General features: G+C 45.5%; 1 long non-coding RNA gene across 4 annotated transcripts in view; it reads left to right on the top strand.

Annotated features, from left to right (window-relative positions):
* Window positions 1-20,389, top strand: part of LOC147013079 (uncharacterized) — an 83,013-nt gene that overhangs the window by 20,679 nt on the left and 41,945 nt on the right. For 3 of the 4 annotated variants that reach the window (XR_015051185.1, XR_015051184.1, XR_015051186.1), the window contains 2 exons: window positions 11,061-11,114; window positions 11,256-11,513. This is a non-coding gene — a long non-coding RNA (uncharacterized LOC147013079). The remainder of the gene's footprint in view (window positions 1-11,060; window positions 11,115-11,255; window positions 11,514-20,389) is intronic. The other variant, XR_015051187.1, reaches the window with a different exon arrangement.

The following is a 20,389-nucleotide window of genomic DNA, read 5'->3' as shown; positions in this document are numbered from 1 at the left end:
TATATATATATAAATATATATATATATTTATATATAAATATATATATATATATATATATATATATATATATATATATATATATATATATATATATATATATATATATATATATATATATATATATATATATATATATATATATATATATATATATATATATATATATATATATATATATATATATATATATATATATATATATATATATATATATATATATATATATATATATATATATATATATATATATATATATATACATACATACATACAGTGGGGAGAACAAGTATTTGATACACTGCCGATTTTGCAGGTTTTCCCACTTACAAAGCACGTAGAGGTCTGTAATTTTTATCATAGGTACACTTCAACTGTGAAAGACGGAATCTAAAACAAAAATCCTGAAAATCACATTGTATGATTTTTAAATAATTGATTTGAATTTTATTGCATGAAATAAGTATTTGATCACCGACCAACCAGGAAGAATTCCGGCTCTCACAGACTTTGACTTTAAGTTAGTTTTGACTTTAAGAAGCCCTCCATTCTCCACTCATTACCTGTATTAACTGCACCTGTTTGAACTCGTTATCTGCATAAAAGACAGCTGTCCACACTCAATCAATCAGACTCCAACCTCTCCACAATGGGCAAGACCTGAGAGTTGTCTAAGGACATCAGGGACAAAATTGTAGACTTGCACAAGGCTGGGATGGGCTACAGGACAATAGGCAAGCAGCTTGGTGAGAAGGCAACAACTGTTGGCACAATTATTACAAAATGGAAGAAGTTCAAGATAACAGTCAATCTCCCTCGGTCTGGGGCTCCATGCAAGATCTCACCTCGTGGAGCCTCAATGATCATGAGAAAGGTGAGGGATCAGCCCAGAACTACACGGCAGGACCTGGTCAATGACCTGAAGAGAGCTGGGGCCACAGTATCAAAGAAAACCATAAGTAACACACTACGCCGTCATGGATTAAAATCCTGCAGCGCACGCAAGGTCCCTCTGCTCAAGCCAGCGCATGTCCAGGCCCGTCTGAAGTTTGCCAATGACCGTCTGGATGATCCAGAGGAGGAATGGGAGAAGGTCACGTGGTCTGATGAGACCAAAATAGAGCTTTTTGCTTTAAACTCCACTCGCCGTGTTTGGAGGAAGAAGAAGGATGAGTACAACCCCAAGAACACCATCCCAACCGTAAAGCATGGAGGTGGAAACATCATTCTTTGGGGATGCTTTTCTACAAACGGGACAGGACGACTGCACCGTATTGAGGGGAGGATGGATGGGGTCATGTATCGCGAGATCTTGGCCAACAACCTCCTTCCCTCAACAAGAGCATTGAAGATGGGGCGTGGCTGGGTCTTCCAGCATGACAACGACCCGAAACACACAGCCAGGGCAACTAAGGAGTGGTTCCGTAAGAAGCATCTCAAGGTCCTGGAGTGGCCTAGCCAGTCTCCAGACCTGAACCCAATAGAAAATCTTTGGAGGGAGCTGAAAGTCTGTGTTGCCCAGCGACAGCCCCGAAACCTGAATGATTTGGAGAAGATCTGTATGGAGGAGTGGGCCAAAATCCCTGCTGCAGTCTGTGCAAACCTGGTTAAGAACGACAAGAAACGTCTGATCTCTGTAATTGCAAACAAAGGTTTCTGTACCAAATATTAAGTTCTGTTTTTCTGATGTATCAAATACTTATTTCATGCAATAAAATGCAAATTAATTATTTAAGAATTATACAATGTGATTTTCAGGATTTTTGTTTTAGATTCGTTCTTTCACAGTTGAAGTGTACCTATGATAAAAATTACAGACCTGTACGTGCTTTGTAAGGGGGAAAACCTGCAAAATCAGCAGTTTATCAAATACTTGTTCTCCCCACTGTATGTATGTATATATATATATATATATATATATATATATATATATATATATATATATATATATATATATATATATATATATATATATATATTTATATTTATATATATATATTTATATTTATATATATATATATATTTATATATATATATATATATATATATATATATTTATATATATATATATATATATATATATATATATATATATATATATATATATATATATATATATATATATATATATATATATATATATATATATATATATATATATATATATATATATATATATATATATATATATATATATATATATATATATTTAGTTGGAGTGTTGGAGAGTATGAAGTCGGAGAGTATATATATATTTAGTTGGAGTATGAAGTCGGGAGTGTTGGAGAAGTATGTGAGGATCGTGCAGGATATGTATGAGGACAGTGTGACAGCGGTGAGGTGTGCGGTAGGAATGACGGACCGGTTTAAGGTTAAAGTGGGATTGCACCAAGGATCGACTCTGAGCCCTTTCCTGTTTGCAATGGTGATGGACAGGTTGACGGACGAGATCAGACTGGAGTCTCCATGGACCATGATGTTCGCGGATGACATCATGATCTGTAGGGAGAGTAGGGAGCAGGCTGAATCGAGCCTTGAGAGGTGGAGGTACGCACTGGAGAGAAGGGGAATGTTAATCAGTAGGAGTAAGACGGAGTACATGTGCGTAAATGAGAGGGAGGGTGGTGGTATGGTGCAGTTGCAAGGAGTTGAGGTGGGGAAGGTGGATTGGTTTAAATACTTGGGATCAACTGTCCAAAGTAACGGAGAGTGTGGGAGAGAAGTGAAAAAGAGAGTGCAGGCAGGATGGAGTGGGTGGAGAAGAGTTGCAGGAGTGATTTGTGACAGAAGGGTAGCTGCAAGAGTGAAGGGGAAAGTATACAAGACGGTAGTGAGACCAGCTATGTTGTATGGTTTGGAGGCGGTGGCACTAACAATAAGACAGGAAGCGGAGCTGGAGGTGGCAGAGTTAAAGATGCTGCGATTCTCGTTGGGAGTGACGAGGATGGATAGGATAAGAAATGAGTGTATTAGAGGGACAGCGCAGGTAGGACGGTTTGGAGACAAAGTGAGAGAGGCGAGATTGAGATGGTTTGGACATGTGCACAGGAGGGAAACGGAGTATATCGGGAGAAGGATGTTGAAGATGGAGCCGCCAGGTAGGAGGAGAAGAGGAAGGCCAAAGAAGAGGTTCATGGATGCGGTGAGGGCGGACATGCGGGTGGTTGGAGTGTCAATGGAAGATGTGGAGGATAGAGCAAAATGGAGACAGTTGGTCCGCTGTGGCGACCCCTAACGGGAGCAAGCCGAAAGAGGAAGAAGAAGATATTTATATATATATATATATATATATATATATATATATATATATATATATATATATATATATATATATATATATATATATATATATATATATATATATATATATATATATATATATACACATTAGTTACGGTTGTGGAAATTCACAGAACACCATTCAGGTATCCCAGAGATCAGTTATGTTGATAAGTGTGTGTTCAGCTAGATTTCCCCACCGATGTTTAAAGGGATTTTTCGTGTAACTGGGCTGTGATCTTTGAGGTAGTGTTTTTCTTTTGCTCTCTTTATTTTGGACCAACCGCCTCTCAACCACCACAACCACCACCAACTGCCTCTCAACCACCCCAACCACCACCAACCACATCTCAACAACCACACCCACCTTCTCCACAATCGCCTTCACAACAGCCACCTTCTCCACAACTGCCTTCACAACAACCACCTTAACCACAACCGCCCAACCACACCACCATCACGACCACCACAAAACACCAGCCACGCCACCATTACCACAACCACCACCGCGTTTCCACCTCAGCACACGGTTGCCAGAAGCCTGGCATTCGTCGAGGGAGAACAGACGACGGCCCCCCGCCCCCCCCCACCCCAACGAATAACAACTCCGCCGGCCAACGCAGGAGATTCCCAACCCTGTGAGTGGATTCTCAACACGTGCAGGAGAAAAACAAGAAGCAATAACGAATGTGGCGCAGCGGCGAGGGAACGGCCCCGATTGAGCAGGAAAACGGCTTCTTCTGGAAGTTTCCTTCGTGCGCTGGGAAAAGGGAGGTGGCGAGGGGGAGGGGCTATAAAAGACGTTCTGAGGAAAATCTCTCTCTCTCTCTCTCTCTCTCTCTCTCTCTCTCTCTCTCTCTCTCTCTCTCTCTCTCTCTCTCTCTCTCTCTCTCTCTCTCTCTCTTTCTCTCTCTCTCTCTCTCTCGCACAGAGACTCTCTCTCTCTCTCTCTCTCTCTCTCTCTCTCTCTCTCTCTCTCTCTCTCTCTCTCTCTCTCTCTCTCTCTCTCTCTCTCGTCGGAGGCGCCGAGACGCCAGCAGAGGTCTGTCCTGACGAGGTCAGAGGTCCGAGACGCCAGCAGAGGTCGTTGTCGTGACGAGGTCGGAGACGCCAGCAGAGGTCTGTCGTGACGAGGTCGGAGGCGCCGAGACGCCAGCAGAGGTCGGTCCTGATGAGGTCGGAGGCGCCGAGACGCCAGCAGAGGTCGTTGTCATGACGAGGTCGGAGATGCCAGCAGAGGTCTGTCGTGACGAGGTCGGAGGCGCCGAGATGCCAGCAGAGGTCTGTCGTGACGAGGTCGGGAGAAGGAGGACGGGGCACCGAGGATTCACCATACGGTCACATTTTCCTTCCTTCTCTTTCTTTTCAGGGTTTTTGTATGAGAGATGTGGTGCCGTGTCCTTAAGGCCTAAGTCCTCCCCTTCCTCCCGCCCTTGGTTTACTGAAGCTTGTGGCGAGGCAGTTGTCCTGAAACAACTTGCCTTTGCCTCATGGAAAGCAAACCCAACTGAGGGCAATCTCAGTTCTTTCCACAAAGCTCGGAACAAGTGTGTATCTACCCTCAGGAGAGGCAGAAAACAACATCTTTCTCATCTCAAGTCTGAACTCTCAAACCTCTCTCCCTCCTCAAAATCCTGGTGGCATTTAATCAAATCTGTTTCTGGTGTATGTTCCCCCTCCATCCCCTCCCTTACCTCAAATGGCCGCACTGCTGATTCCACACGTGATAAAGCTGAATGTCTAAACTCGGTGTTTGCAGCTAAATCTTGTGTCCTAAACCCATCACTATCTCTACCCACTTTACCCAGTCGCACCCAACTGTCCCTGGACTCTGTATCCTTTTCTCCTGACAAGGTGGAGAGCTTGCTTTCAAACCTCGAGTCAGATTCTGCAACCGGTCCAGACGGCATCAGCCCACGTGTCCTCAAAGCCTGCTCTTCTGCTCTTGCTCACCCTCTCTCTGTTCTATTCACCCTCTCATTTGCCAAAGGTCATCTGCCATCTGCATGGAAATCTGCTAACATCACTGCCCTGCATAAAAAAAGGTCCAAAAACAGATCCCTATAACTACAGACCAATCAGCCTTCTCCCAATCATCAGCAAGGTGATGGAATCCATCATCGCCTCAGATATGAAATCCTTCCTCTTCTCCAATGGCTTGATTTCCAATCATCAATTTGGTTTCAGACCAGGTCACTCTACCCTGGATATGCTGCTTCTGCTCTCCCATCAATGGATGGAGGTCCTCAATGCCAGACAGGAAATCCGAGCCATATCCCTGGACACATCACTTGCTTTTGACACAGTCTGGCAACCCTGCCCTACTCACCAAACTCTCTTCCCATGGTATTCAAGGCCATCTCCACTCATGGCTCGCAGACTTCCTCTCCTGTCGCAGTCAACGTGTGGCCCTAAATGGAGTTCTTTCATCCCCTCTTCCTGTGCAGGCTGGAGTTCCTCAAGGTAGCGTTCTGGGCCCTGTTCTTTTTCTGGTTTTCATCAATGATCTCTCGGACTCTCTGGAAAATCCTCTATTTCTCTTTGCCGATGACTCCACCCTCTGCCGTACCATCTGTCATCCCTCAGACCGGCAAGCAGCAGCTTCTTCGCTCACTGCAGATCTGGGTAAAATCACAAACTGGTCCAACACGTGGAACATGTCTTTCAATCCAGACAAATCTCACACTCTCACTATGTCTCTTCGAAAGGACCGTTTAGAACCCCCCCCCCATCCACTTTCTCAACAATCCTATGGAAGAAGTCTTTTCTTTCAAGCTTCTGGGTCTCACTATCTGCCATGACCTTTCCTGGGAAAGTCACATTTCCAACCTCGCCTCAAAAGTCAGTCGCCGACTGGGAATCCTCCGTCGTGCAAAGTCCTTCCTCGGCCCTCTTGAGCTCCTGACCACTTACAAAGCTTTTGTCCGTAGCCTGATGGAGTACTGCTCTCCCCTCTGGGCTGGTGCTCCTGCCTCCCACCTTTCTCGGCTTCACGCTGTCGAAACCAGGGCATTTAAGATCATCGGCATCTCCCGCAATGAAGCTGAGTCTTTGGACCTCTCACTCAATCACCGCAGGTTGGTCGGTGGTCTTTCTGTCTTCTACCGACTCCTCTCCAGCCTTGCCCCCCCTGCTCTCTCTGCGATTTGTCTCCACCACATTTCCACAGGGCGCTCAAGGTCCGCCAACAACCCCCTTCTGGTAAAACTACCAAATCACGAATCACTGCTCATCTTCACTCTTTCATTCCTCTTTTTTCACGCCTTTGGAATAAACTTCCTCACGCTATTCTTTCCCATTCTTCCCTCCAGGCTTTCAAAACAGCTGTTCACCACCACCTCTTATCTTCCCCCATCCAAATCCTCGATCTTTTCTACCCCCGATAATCCACCCAAGCCCACTTCTTTCAATTCCCCTGCTTTCCTTCCTGAAAGTCCCTGTAATGTCCATCTTCTCTTCGCCATGTTCCCCGTCCCATCCCCATCCCTCTCCCTTCCACAGTTCACCTAATGTGTCTGTTCCCCACTGTTTTGTCCTTTCCACTCCCGCCCCTCTTGTCTCATGCCTCCTTGCTGTGAGTTGTGTGTCAGCTCTCATACGAGCCTCGACCAAGGTATACAAAAAAAAAAGAAAAAAAAGTCACATTTGTTCTACGGCGAGGATACGGCGGCCGCACGCCCTCTAAATTGACAGAAACGTGCAGCGGCCGCAGAGTTTCTGCGGTGGCCTCAGGGTGGCCCTACGCCGTTTGGCTATATTTTACAGGTCGTAAGGTCGCCGTGGAATTATAGCGCAGAGTTATAACTTTTTTCATTTCTACGTTCGCCATAGCAATTTGACAAGCTGAAACAAAAGAACTGGTAAAAAAAAAATTAACCCATTCGTTACCGTCCGTCTGGCCGCACGTTCGCCTTAGGGCCCCCTGCGGTCGCCTTGCGGGCACCTTGAGGCTACCTTGCGTCTACGTTGAAAATTCTATGGCCGCCGCAGGGCCCCTTTAAGGTCACTGTGTGACATCAAATCAAAGACCGTACGGCAACCCCATGTTTTCGGTCTCCACAATTTATAAATACGCCGTGCGGCTCCCCGAATAATAAAAACATATGTGACTGCTACATTGTGTGACCATGGAAATACTGCGGCCGCCGTTTAATTGCGAGTGACCGTAGATTTTGGAGACCTCACGGCCGCCATGGCAAATGTGACCTAGGCCTAAGTAAACCTGATTAAGTAATTGTACATAATAAATAGACCAACGGTTGTAGTTCTTCTTGTCGTGTTTTGCTGATTGCATTGCTTTTCTTTGCCTTGCATAAATGCATGCGTGTTTGCCTCGCTTAATTGTATACGTGCATGCCTGCATACGTGCTATCTATCTATAATTCCAGCAGTGTGTGTGTGTCTGTGTCTGTGTCTGTGTCTGTGTCTGTGTCTGTGTCTGTGTCTGTGTCTGTGTCTGTGAGTCTGTGACCGCTGTTTCTCGACAACCACTGGTCCGAGCTAATTGAAACTTGCCAGGTATATTGCTGGGGACCTGAGGATGTGCCTTTTCATGGTTTGATATTAATCGGACAAGTGCTTCCCAAGTTATGGCCATTTATTTACCAAACCAATGACAAGACATGTTGTTGCGTGGACGTGGCCGATGGGGAAGGGAAGGGAAGCCGCGTTCCCCATTTCGGGTTACAACGTACGGACTTCCGGATAGTGATGACTTCGTGTATTCTAATAATTTCTCGATTTCTTATGCACATTTATAGATAAACACAATGCCCCAAGTTATGATCGTTTTCATATTAGACGGTGCATGAATTTCAGTAACATCAGAGTTCTGGTATGCTCCGAACCAGGAAGTAAATTTTTTCCTCTCTCTTCTCTTCTCTTTTTGTTTTTCCTTGCCACGACATTGCGAAAAGGTAAAATACTTTGGCGCTAATTGAATAATTGGGTATTAAAACTAAATTGCGAATAATCGTAACTGCGAATAACATGCGAACTTCCGGGTCACGCACGTCCGGGCACGCGAGAGCGAAGAAACGGCCTGTGTGGTTGTTGTTTGTTGCTCACGGTTTGAATATTTATTAATTTTATTTTTTTTACGGGCACGTACTAGTAATAATAAATGTTCTTGTGTGAATGTTGACCCGTTTGTTGTGTCCTTTCCCACAATTGAACTGCCATTATTAATTTCGGGAAATTAGCTGGTTTTATAAATAGCCAATAAAGTAATCGGATCCGGCGGGGCTTGGTGATATTTGCCGCTCGGCAAATCGCAAACGGAGCGAGCTGCTTTGCAGCTCGTTTCCAAGCAGGTCCCATCAAGGTGTAAATCCCCGGCATTTCTGTCTGCGCGCATAATTAGGTAAATCGACAATTCGGCGATCGGACCCTGTCACGCGCGGGCAGAATAGCTGGCTGATTTTCGGTGTGATTAAAAGCACACCAGGGGCTGGATTTCGGCGTTGTTTCGAAAGCTGCGACAAGGTTTGCCCCTTCGGTGGGCGAGAGCGGCCGCCATTGGCTAAAAGCGGTCGCCCGCACGCCGACTGGCGGGAAACTACAACAATATATATATATATATATATATTTCCATTATAATATATATATATATATATATATATATATATATATATATATATATATATATATATATATATATATATATATATATATATATATATATATATATATATATATATATATATATATACATGTATGTGTATAGTTGCGAATTCGCGCCCGCCGGCGTGCGATCGGCCGCTCAACTTGAATGGCGGCCGCCTCGCCCACCGGAATGGACAATTCTGTTGTGACCCTCTCGGACCAATGCCGGGAGCTAGTCACGGGTGGTGGTTTAACCTCACCACGATCGTGCCAATTGCCCACCCGCGCAGGATAGGGTCGCTCGCCAAATTCGATCTACCTAAGTACCTGCGCGAATGGTCGACCGGGCGATCGCACCTCGCCGCAGGTCGACTCCGGACACGGGCCTCTTGGGCAGCCCGTTCCATGCTATTGGGATAACTGAGCAGTGTTATCGCCGACCTGGACGTTTCAGATGAATTAGCGGGCGTATTAAACCCACTACGAACCCTTTACGTGAAGCAGGATGGAGGGTCAATAACGAAAAGACGAAGCGAAACGGGAAAACAGTTCACACAATGCACATTTATTACGCGACACACGGAAAGCACACATATACAGCCAAACAGTCAAAATTCACAGATAGCAGTTACAACAAAAGAAACAATGACGCAGAGTTACTACCGACTACGCGCACACACGGCAACACTTATACAGTTCTACTTTACGGACGGCACCAACGCACATTTACTCAAAAGCAAAGGAAAGAAGCCACCCTCATAGACAAGGGGGCAGACGGGCCTGTAGGCCAATATGCGCGCGTGACCTGAAGGAGCTGCCAGGTCCGCGAGACCGGAGGGTCCTACCAGCGTCCTCGTGATGCGTTGGCGGACGAGCCGCAGACGTGGCCGCGTGGCTGTGCCCCGACTCCGTGCTCCTTGGCGGGTTTTGTTGGCACGACGTTTGGAGTGGAGTGGGAACGGGGCCCCCTTGTTGCACTATCTCAGCGCTGGGGAAAGGGGGAATTGTTGATGCCCTGGGGGAGGGAGGTGGCTGGCCGGCTTGGGTCCCGTGACGAGCGATCCCACACCGCGACCTCGTCGCCGACCGCCGTCCTTCTCGCCTCAGATCCGAGCTCCTTTGCCTCTTCCCGCAACTCTCCTCAGCCGACTGCAGAACCTGACTCCACTCTCTGCCACACCGATGACTCGACTCACTCTGCCCTGCCGACACACACTGCTACTGCCACACTCTGCCTTGTGCTCGCTGTTTTATAGGCCGGCAGGAGAAAACAATATGCAAATTTCCGGATCAGGATGACCTCGGGGGCGGAGCCACACTCGCCAATTGGACGGAGGAAAAGTGGGCGTGAACCTCCCCTGACCCTAGAATTTGCATATATCGATTTCACACAGACGCGCCTGGAGGCGGGGCCAAGCCACTCCGCGCTTGCTAATTGGACGGATCAGAAGTGGGCGTGTAGCGTTCTTGATCCGAATTCTCCCTTGGAAAGGCCGCTATTTGCACTCGCGGCTCGGTTTGTATCTTGAACGAGCCCAAGACAGCCCGACGCTCAGTGTTCACAGGTGGGGCGGGAATGGCCGTAGAAGGAGAGAGGTGAGGGTGGTGGAGGTTTATCGGTGGTGGTTTGATGGTTATGGTGCCGTTTGGGAATGACAGTGATGCGATGTTTGCGGGATTGAGTTGTGAAGGTAAAGGTCGTGGCTGTTGGCGTTGTTGTTGTCTGAGGGTTGGAGCGTGGTTGTAGTTGGTGACGTTGGCTGACGTAGTGGTTGTTGTGTGATGGTGGTTGAGATGTGGTTGGTTCAAAATAAAGATAGAACAGAAAAACGGCTATCTCAAAGCGTCGCAGCCCGAATGAATCACATAAATTCCCTCTATACAACGGGTGGGGCTAACTACACATGTACTTACAGAGATATCTCACCTCCGGGCCCTTTATGGTGGTCTGCGAATTTCCACAGCCGTAACTATATATATATATATATATATATATATATATATATATATATATATATATATATATATATATATATATATATATATATATATATATATATATATATATATATATATGTGTATACTTTACATACACACACAAATACATTATTTGAAGTTTGTGCATTCGGACTCTACAGCAACCAGTGCAACCAAACTATGCATGGCTTCTTTCATCCAGAGGAAGGTCGAGGGCCATGTTTGGATGAAGAAAATTGACTCCAGATAAAACCAGGTAAGTGGCCTTCAGGCCTCGATGGCGTCTTGCACTTATAAATGAACTGTTTAAACGAAGACCATTTGAAAACCGTCATTATCCCTTGTTTTTGTTCTCGCTGGAATTTTGATCTTTGTAATCTTTGCTCAATCTCAACAGTGAGGAGATAATCACGGGCAGCGACCACGGAGGAGAACAGCTGCACGTGCACGTCGAGAGGGATTTGCACAGGCACAGCACGTGCAGGCTCTGGCCGAAGCCGAATGGAGAGAAAGACGAACCGGACGGCCGAAATTTGTGTCCAATCCTGCGGAAACAAGCTCCACAGTGGATGGGAAACCAAGGGAACCGCGAAGCCTTTTGAAGGGAACACAAAAACGGGCCTTGTCTCTGCACCTTCGTCTCCACAAGGCTCCGGTGAGGCGTGTACAAGCTTGCTGTCCCACAGTCCCAGTTCCACACTCGCACTGTACACACCATGTTCCTCGGCTCTCGTTCCAATAATTATTTGTGGCTTTGGTTCTCACAACAGCTTCGGTTTTCCATCCCGTTTGGGTTTTCGTGTCAGGGATCAATCTGTGTTCGACTCACGCAGATCGAGGCCGATTATAACATTCACCATTTTCACACTGGTGAAGCACGTGAAAAGTTTTAAAAATAATAATAATAATAATAATAATAATAATAATAATAATAATAATTACAATCTGAAGTTACACGAAAAAGTCGTGAAATAAACACGTGGGTTCTCAAAGGGCAAGCTGGATTCACAAACTGATTCCAAAATGATGTTCAGGTTGATTCTGTGTGCGTCATCCTGTTCCACCTTGAACTGAATCCTGGTGTTGGCTTCACGGTGAAGATGGCTGGATTCAGATCTTGGGATCTTGAGTTCAAGCCCCTGCCAGGTCTTTGAATTAACACCAGATGGGACGACTCAGCCTGTCATCCTTCCAAGATCGACAAAATCAGTACCATATAAGCTTACAGTGGCATGGCTGTGCCCCCAGAATAAATGGTGCAGCCAGCAGCCATAAGCTGTGTATAAATAAAATCCTTTTAAGTGGAGTTACCCAAACATCGTCCTTCTATTGAAGGGATGCATTTAGCTTCGAGCTGTTTTGTGTGGGTTCGATTCTCAACCCACTATAAACTGGAAGATTGGTGCTTCGCTGGCATCCGGCGTCTCCATCACAGCACAAAGGTAGCGTTTGTTTGTGGATGTTGAAGATCCCACGGTATCATTTTCACACGGTGCAGAAGGATGAGGTATCAAAGGGACCCTGGACAAATTCCCAATTTCTTCCCACAACCCGATGACGGTGGAGCGGCGATCCAATCTTTGTAGTTTAACAATGAATTTCATTGTTGGACTTGGACCCTATGGCACGTTGGCTCAGTAAGGGATGGGAAGAGAAAAACAAGACTGACTGCTCTGTGGTCACAAACCTGCGACAAAATCCGGTAACGGCTCCATTGGGAAACGCGCATTTGAAGCACTTCGTCTTAAAAGATGGACAGCATGATTGGAGAACACATTGAATGTACAATTACAAAATTAATAACACGAACCACTCATTCAGGGGGACGGAGCACGAACCACTCGCTCAGGGTGACTGAGCACGAACCACTCGCTCAGGGTGATGGAGCACGAACCACTCGCTCAGGGTGATGGAGCATGAACCACTCGCTCAGGGGGACGGAGCATGAACCACTCACTCAGGGGGACAGAGCACGAACCACTCACCCAGGGGGACACAACATGAACCACTCACTCAGGGTGATGGAGAAAACCCACCCATCCACTTTCTCAACAATTCTCTGGAAGAAGTCCTTTCTTTCAAGCTTCTGGGTCTCACTATCTGCCATGACCTTTCCTAGGAAAGCCACATTTCAAACCTCGCCTCCAAAGCCATTCACCGACTGGGAATCCTCCGTCGTGCAAAGTCCTTCCTCGGTCCACCTGAGCTCCTACAAGCTAACAAAGCTTTGGTCTGCAGCCTGATGGAGTACTGCTCTCCCCTCTTGGCTGGTGCTCCTGCCTCCCACCTTCCTCGGCTTCACGCTGTGGAAACCAAGGCATTTCGGATCATTCGCATCTCCCACGATGAGGCTGAGTCCTTCGGCCTCTCACTCTCACACTGCAGGCTGGTCGGTGGTCTTTCTGTCTTCTACCGTCTCCTCTCCAGCCTCGCCCCCCCTGCTCTCTCTGCGATTTGTCCCCACCACATTTCCGCAGTGCACTCATGGTCCGCCAACAACCCCCTTCTGGTAAAACTACCAAAATCACGAATCACTGCTCACCTTCACTCTTTCATTCCTCTTTTTTCCGTCTTTGGAATAAACTCCCTCACTCTATTCAATCCCATTCTTCCCTCCAGGCCTTCAAAACAGCTGTTCACCACCACCTCTTATCATCCCCCATCCAAATCCTCGATCTTTTCTTCCCCCGATAATCCACCCAAGCCCACCTCCTTCAAATTCCCTGCTTTCCTTCCTGAAAGTCCCTGTAATGTCCATCTTGTATTCCCCATGTTCCCCACTCCATCCCTCTCCGTTCCACAGATCTAATGTCTCTGTTCCCAACTGTTTTGTCCTCCCCTCTCCCGCCCCTCTTGTCTCATGCCCCCCTTGCTGTGCATTGTGTGTTAGCTCTCATACGAGCCTCAACAAGGTATACAAAAAAAAAACACTTACTCAGGGTGACGCAGCACGAACCACTCGCTCAGGGTGATGGAGCACGAACCACTCGCTCAGGGTGATGGAGCACGAACCACTTACTCAGGGTGATAGAGCACGAACCACTCGCTCAGGGTGACGGAGCACGAACCACTCGCTCAGGGTGACGGAGCATGAACCACTCGCTCAGGGTGACGGAGCACGAGCCACTCGCTCAGGGTGACGGAGCATGAACCACTCGCTCAGTGACGGAGCACGAACCACTCACTCAAGGTGACGGAGCACGAACCACTCGCTCAGGGTGACGGAGCACGAACCACTCACTCAGGGTGGCGGAGCACGAACCACTCGCTCAGGGTGATGGAGCACGAACCACTCGCTCAGGGTGACGGAGCACGAACCACTCGCTCAGGGTGACGGAGCACGAACCACTCGCTCAGGGTGACGGAGCGCAAACCACTCGCTCAAGGTGATGGAGCATGAACCACTTGCTCTGAATGACATGGCGCAGCAAAAGCGTCTGAAGAGAGTGAACGATTCACTCAGAATGATGCAGCGTGGTTCCACTATCGACAATGGGTGCTCGGCAAGTGGCTTAAGCACTCATGCAAGCACTCCAATTAAATCATTGGCTCTTAACCTGGGGGGGGGGCATAAGTAATTTCCAGAGGGGGTGTGAGCCCGGAGAAAAAAAGTAGGAATTTCTCTAATTATTTTGGAATTCTCTTAACAAGTGTTCGTATAATATCGTGATGAAGATCAAAAAAAAAACCACAAAAGTATCGCCTTTAATAATCATCATTTTCTATTCGCTACTCGGCCTACCATTTTCTGTATTAAAATTAATTTTAAAATTTAACTTTTATTTAAATATAATAGTAAAATTTATATTTTATTTCAATTTTTATATTAAAATTTGTTTTTCACAGATTTGCAGTACCCATTTCAAACTAAATAATTTGCAATAAGTGCAAAAAAGTTGAAGTATCTTGACGAATATATTCAATTTGTATTTGTGTCCCTCCAAAAGGGTGACACGGAGGTATCCCAGTGCGTAATATGCTACAAGACTCAGCAATGATGGCATGCGGCCCACGCGCTTGGAACGCCACTTGAAGACGGAGCATCCTGAGCATCCTAAGAACATCCTGCTCTTGCTGCCAAACCCAAGGCATTCTTTGAAACAAAATGGCAGTCCTTGAAGCAAGCTAAGATGGACAGCAGCGGAGCATTTTGGCAACAGACTTCAAAGGTTGTTGAGGCTTCCTATGAGATTGTCATGTTGATTGCAAAGAGCAAAAAGAGCCATAACATCGGAGAGACTCTTATAAAACCAAGTGTACTGCGTGCAGCAGAGCTCGTTCTGGGGAAGGATAGTGCAAACAAGCTTTCACAAATCTCTCTATCAAACGATACCGTCAAGGGAAGGATCGATGAAATGTCTCAAGACATCAAAGATCAAGTTCTCGTCCAAGTAAGAGCTTCTCCTCTATTTGCCATCCAGTTGGACGAAACGACTGATGTTGCTCAGTGTTCTCAGCTGCTGATGTATTGCTCATTTCGTGTCAGGTAGTAGTGGAAAAGAGGAAATGCTCTTCTGCCATCGCATCGCATGGAAAGTTATACAAGAGCAACAGATATTTTTCAAGTGGTATCAAACTTCTTCCAGGAAAATAAACTTTCGTGGGACTCGCTGGTCGGGGTGTGTACTGAGGGAGCTCCAGCCGTGCTTGGTTTGCAATCTGGTTTCATAACAAGAGTGAAAGAAGAAAGTCCATCTGCTATCGGTACGCACTGCATACTTCATCGTGAATCCTTATCATCCAGAACTCTACCTGCTGAAATGAGGGATGTCTTGAACCTGGCTATCAAGATAGTCAACTTCATCAAAGCTGGAGCCTGAAACGGTCGTCTCTTCAAACACCTGTGTGTGGATATGGAATCTGAAAATCAAGCCTTGCTTTTCCACACAAACGTACGATGGCTTTCGAAGGGAAACATGTTTGGATGGCTTTAGGAACTACGACAAGAAGTGGCAACATTTCTCGATTCGCAGCAGAAAGCAGATCTCCATGACAAGTTCCAGTCTGAAGGATTTTTGCTATCTGCAGCTTACCTGGTGGACATCTGTGAAGCAGTGAATGCCATCAACCTCAAACTCCAAGGGAAAAACATCAACATAACCATGCACCATGACGTCATTCGAGCCTTCATGGCCAAGCTCGACCTCTGGAAATGTCGAATTCAGGATGGAAATACAGCCAGTTTTACATACTTGGATTCTGCTCTCATTCACAGTTACCTTGATTCTGAGTTAAAGAAACAAATAATTACTCATCTGACTGAATTGAAAGCAGAATTCATCAGATACTTTCCGGATATAGATGAGAAGCGCGAAGACTGGAAATTCATTCGGAACCCATTTCAATGTGAAGTCGCTGATATTTCAGACGAAGTGCAAGATCCGTTTCTTGAGTTAAAGTTCAACTCCACGGCTGAAGAAGACTTCAAAAAACTGGATCTAGAGACGTTCTGGGCCACGTACCTTCCTGTTTACCCTTCGATCTCACATCAAGCTCTTCGGATTCTGACAATGTTTGGACAATGATTTTAAAACACTTATTGAATGACAGATTCCAAGCAAGCAACGGCAGGTTAAAAGTGCACACGTTAGCAGAAGAGAGTCTCTGAAAATGCGCACACGCAGCACATTTGCGAAAGGAAGGTCTCATTGGCATGTACACATCCTTTTGAAAGGGAAGGTCAGACCTTTGGAAAGGTCAGACCGTGCATCATCACCAAAGTACTGGCCATTGGCTCTTGGACAAAGGGTTATCTTCAGGAAGTGAAAATCCACTTGGCGTTTGATGATACACATTTGCATTGAGAATTTGCTTCCCCCCCTCCCACCCTCCAAAATCACTGGTAATTTTTTTTAAACACCCCGATACATTTATTGGGGTTATGTAATTGGCCCAGAACTGTAGGAGGAGTAGCACAACGAACAAACAAACACACAAACACCAGTCCGTGAATTATTATAGTAAGGATTACCCCATGCACGTGACATGAAAAGTGGGGTTAAACAATAGGTTCACTTCTGTCTGTCCGTCCATCCACAAATATCAGTTTATAATCAAAAAACAACTTCATTTCAATTGAATGTTTTTATCTTGAACACGAATTGGAACATGAATCGGGACATGAACTTTACTTATAGTTTAGCAGTACTTTGGCTCTGAGTTTGTCCTGATCGCACACACAAAGAGAGGAGTGAGATGACCTTTTTCCTCTTTCTGCACGCCTGGCAATCAAACAAAAATGAAGATCATTTCAAACAGAGAGGTTACTGTTTTTAAGGATGTCATAAAGGACACAAACAACAAGCACAAAGAAGTAATGCAACATGTTCGGCAGGATGGAGTTTACACCTACATACCCAGTACGTACATCAATGGCGGTAAACTTCCGGAATTAATTTTATTATACGACCTTTAAAATCATTATTTTATTTCAATTGAATTATATACCTGACCACTGCGCCGGGTAAGGTGTTCTGTGAACTCTCTGGTGATATTAGTGTTGTGCCTGCTACAAAGGACGGGTGCTAAAAATGCAAATAAGTCTGGTAAAATCTACTAATTAATGAAAAATTTGTTGCATTAACATGACCTTCAAAGTTTCCTTTTGTTCATCTCTATTATAATACCAAGCTTGCACACTAAAAACTCGGCTCGCCGTCACACGATTCCTATGAAACTGCTGTGGCACTTAGCGGACATGCCGACAATGTTTGGGAAGTCTTGGCGTTCCATAGCACCACTTGCATTTTGCACAATGCGTATTTTTGTCATTCCCCGTGTACGTTCTGTCGTCTGCTACCAGCTATGTTCTACTGCTATCCCGTGCATGTGCACGGGTATCGCTAGTATTGTAATGTTTGTGGGGTAGATGGAGGCATTTCATAGGAAGGATAGGATTGTATAGAGTTGTTGGTCTGTGGATGTGTAGGAGACATCTCGATGTAAATTAAGTAGGGAAACTGTGAGCTTAAGTATTACATGTCACCGCACGGGGGTGGTGCTGTGTTAAATTCGGTAGAGATTAAGGATAATTTCCCCCATTATGTGATTGTCCCCTGTGACCTTTTCCTATGGTTTTGCATTTCAAGACCTGTGTTAAAAAGGGATCACGTCCTTAAACCAACAACCGAGCTGTACATCCAAGCAGGCAAAAGTCCCGTCTCCAGGGGTGGCAACTAGCAAACCACGCCCCCGGAGTGGATGATTAATGGGCGTGACGTCAGAGTGGAATAGAGTGAGGTTAGGATGAGAGTCTCGCATGGTGGGACAAGAAGGGAGTCGAGACGAAGGTTTGGAGTGGGACATGAAGGAGGACGGGACAGAAGCAAGTGAGGAGATGGCTTTCCCTCGACACAGTGAAGAAGACAGCAGGATTCTCGTGTTCATGCTGAGGAAAATTGGCTCACGTGATGGAGCAAGACGCTGGCCATCGACTGTTGGCTGGGTCATGAAAGACCAGCCTCAAAGCCTCGTGTTGTGTCATCAGAGGAAGACGACACCATTCTGCAGAGCAGCGGCGTCGGCAAGTGCGATCGATGAAAGAAATTGCATGGCAGTTTCTGAGCCCTGGTGTTGAGTGTCACTGCCCAAATTGCCTCCTGTACGTTTTCCCATACAGACAGCGGCTGGGCACCATTTTGGCACAACATTTATTGGCGATCATATTCCCACGCAGTATTCCCACGCAGTGATGAAGCGGCTTGGCGACCTTCAAGCTTCCAAAACTCACCTCTGGGAACATAGATAAGTGCCAGAGTAAAGGAGGGATTTTTCTTTGTCTTATCTGTCCCCTGTCTGTATTTAAGTTTGTGTGGAGGCACCTCAAAATTAGATTACCGTTTGAATTACTACCATTGTAAATATTTGATTTATTTTCATTAAACCCCGTATTTATTTAACTTGCTTGTGTTGTCTATTTGTCGTGGGTTCGAGTATAAACCCTCATCCTCAATCCATGTGCCCCCCCCCCCCCCATCTGCGAAGCATCCTTGCCGCTCTCCACCCTGTGCACGCCATTAATCTCCAAGGATCACGTGTTCGCTTCCAAAGGAGAAAACTGTTTGGCTATCCATCCAGGAAGGTTAAACCACCTGGACACAACAATATGTTGTTATTTTTATAATTTTATTCATGTTTTAGCAAATCAAATCCTTGGTACCAATACATGACTTTTAAAATGACATCTGAATGCTAAAAGAGGCCTTTTGCGCACGCGCGGCGTGTGTTTTTACACTTTTTTGTTTTTGGCTCACTGGGCACTTTTAACCTGCCATTATCTGTGATTCAAAGAATCTTTTAAACATAATTTTAGGAATTTCGACAAAGTGGCAATTATATAATGGTGAACCTTAATTTTTCTGTTCCTGGATGCAAATCGTACTCGGGGAATAAAGGAATACGAGAAGTATCCGTGGATGAGAGGTTCGGGTTCATACCATTTCCTGTTCATACAATTAGCTTGCAACAGACATGTAGCGCGCACACACACACACACACACACACACACACACACGGACGTTTCACCTTTCACCAATAGATGCAAAAATCTAGTACAATTTAGTTGTGGCCCCAGAATCAAGCAAAAAATATATAGTATATTTCAATAATCAAACAAGAAATTATAAATATCATCATTTTAAACACACCCTGTGCATCGACAAGCCCCAGATATGTCCTTTCCATCAGTGTTAAGAAGCACAATGGTTTGGGTAGAACATGCCCGTCTACAAACCTTCGGGAATTTCATGGGACCACATGGTTGGGACTTTTTTCAGTCCGACGTGGATGATCAGACGAATTGATCAGGAAGTTCTCCAAATCTTTCGTTGTGCAGAGGCACACCCCCCTTTCTCACAGGTTTGTTTCCAAGTATTTTCAGCTTCTTTAAAAGTTTTGCGAGTCGTTTCATGCTAAAACCCTTATCTGGCACGTACGATATACGTCCAGGCCACCCTAATGGACCTCGTTACTCGGGGTTTCTGGGCATGCGAGCTCAGCAATCTGGGTTGGATTCCGTCATTTCCAAACTCGCGCATTGTAACAACTCACCCCACATGCCGTATCAATGTCGCATACACTCGGGATAAGTTGTTATAAATTTCCACCTCCATTAATTGCTTAATAGTTAATCAACTGTTTGGTTTAGAATGTATTCACTTTATTTCCATTCAATAAACATATTCTTCTTTCAGCAGAAAGGAAACGGTGTGCTTCTCTCATTTCATCGGGTAGATATGGTAAAAAATGCGAAATTTGTCCCAACTTTCCCTGGTCTCCCCTACTGATTGGACTACTTACCACTCTTTTTTTCCACTGCTATGTGCTACTGCTTTACTTTTCCCTCTTTTAGCCACAATGCTCAATCCCTATCTACTGCTTGTTGTTTGAAAATCTCTCAATGAGATGCTTCGCCATCACTTTCCTCACTTTCGTTTGCTTTGCTCCATCAAATAGATGGTGCTCCCTTGTAATAACAAGGCCCTGACAGTTTGAACTTCACACTGTGGAGTTGATGATCGTACAGTGCCTCTC

Source organism: Eptatretus burgeri, chromosome 14, assembly GCF_056783735.1.
Source record: "Eptatretus burgeri isolate ZD-2024b chromosome 14, Ebu_testis_v1, whole genome shotgun sequence".
In the NCBI taxonomy this organism is placed as follows: Eukaryota; Metazoa; Chordata; class Myxini; order Myxiniformes; family Myxinidae; genus Eptatretus; species Eptatretus burgeri.
Note: the sequence above shows the minus strand (reverse complement) of the source record. Positions and strands in the feature narration are given on the sequence as shown.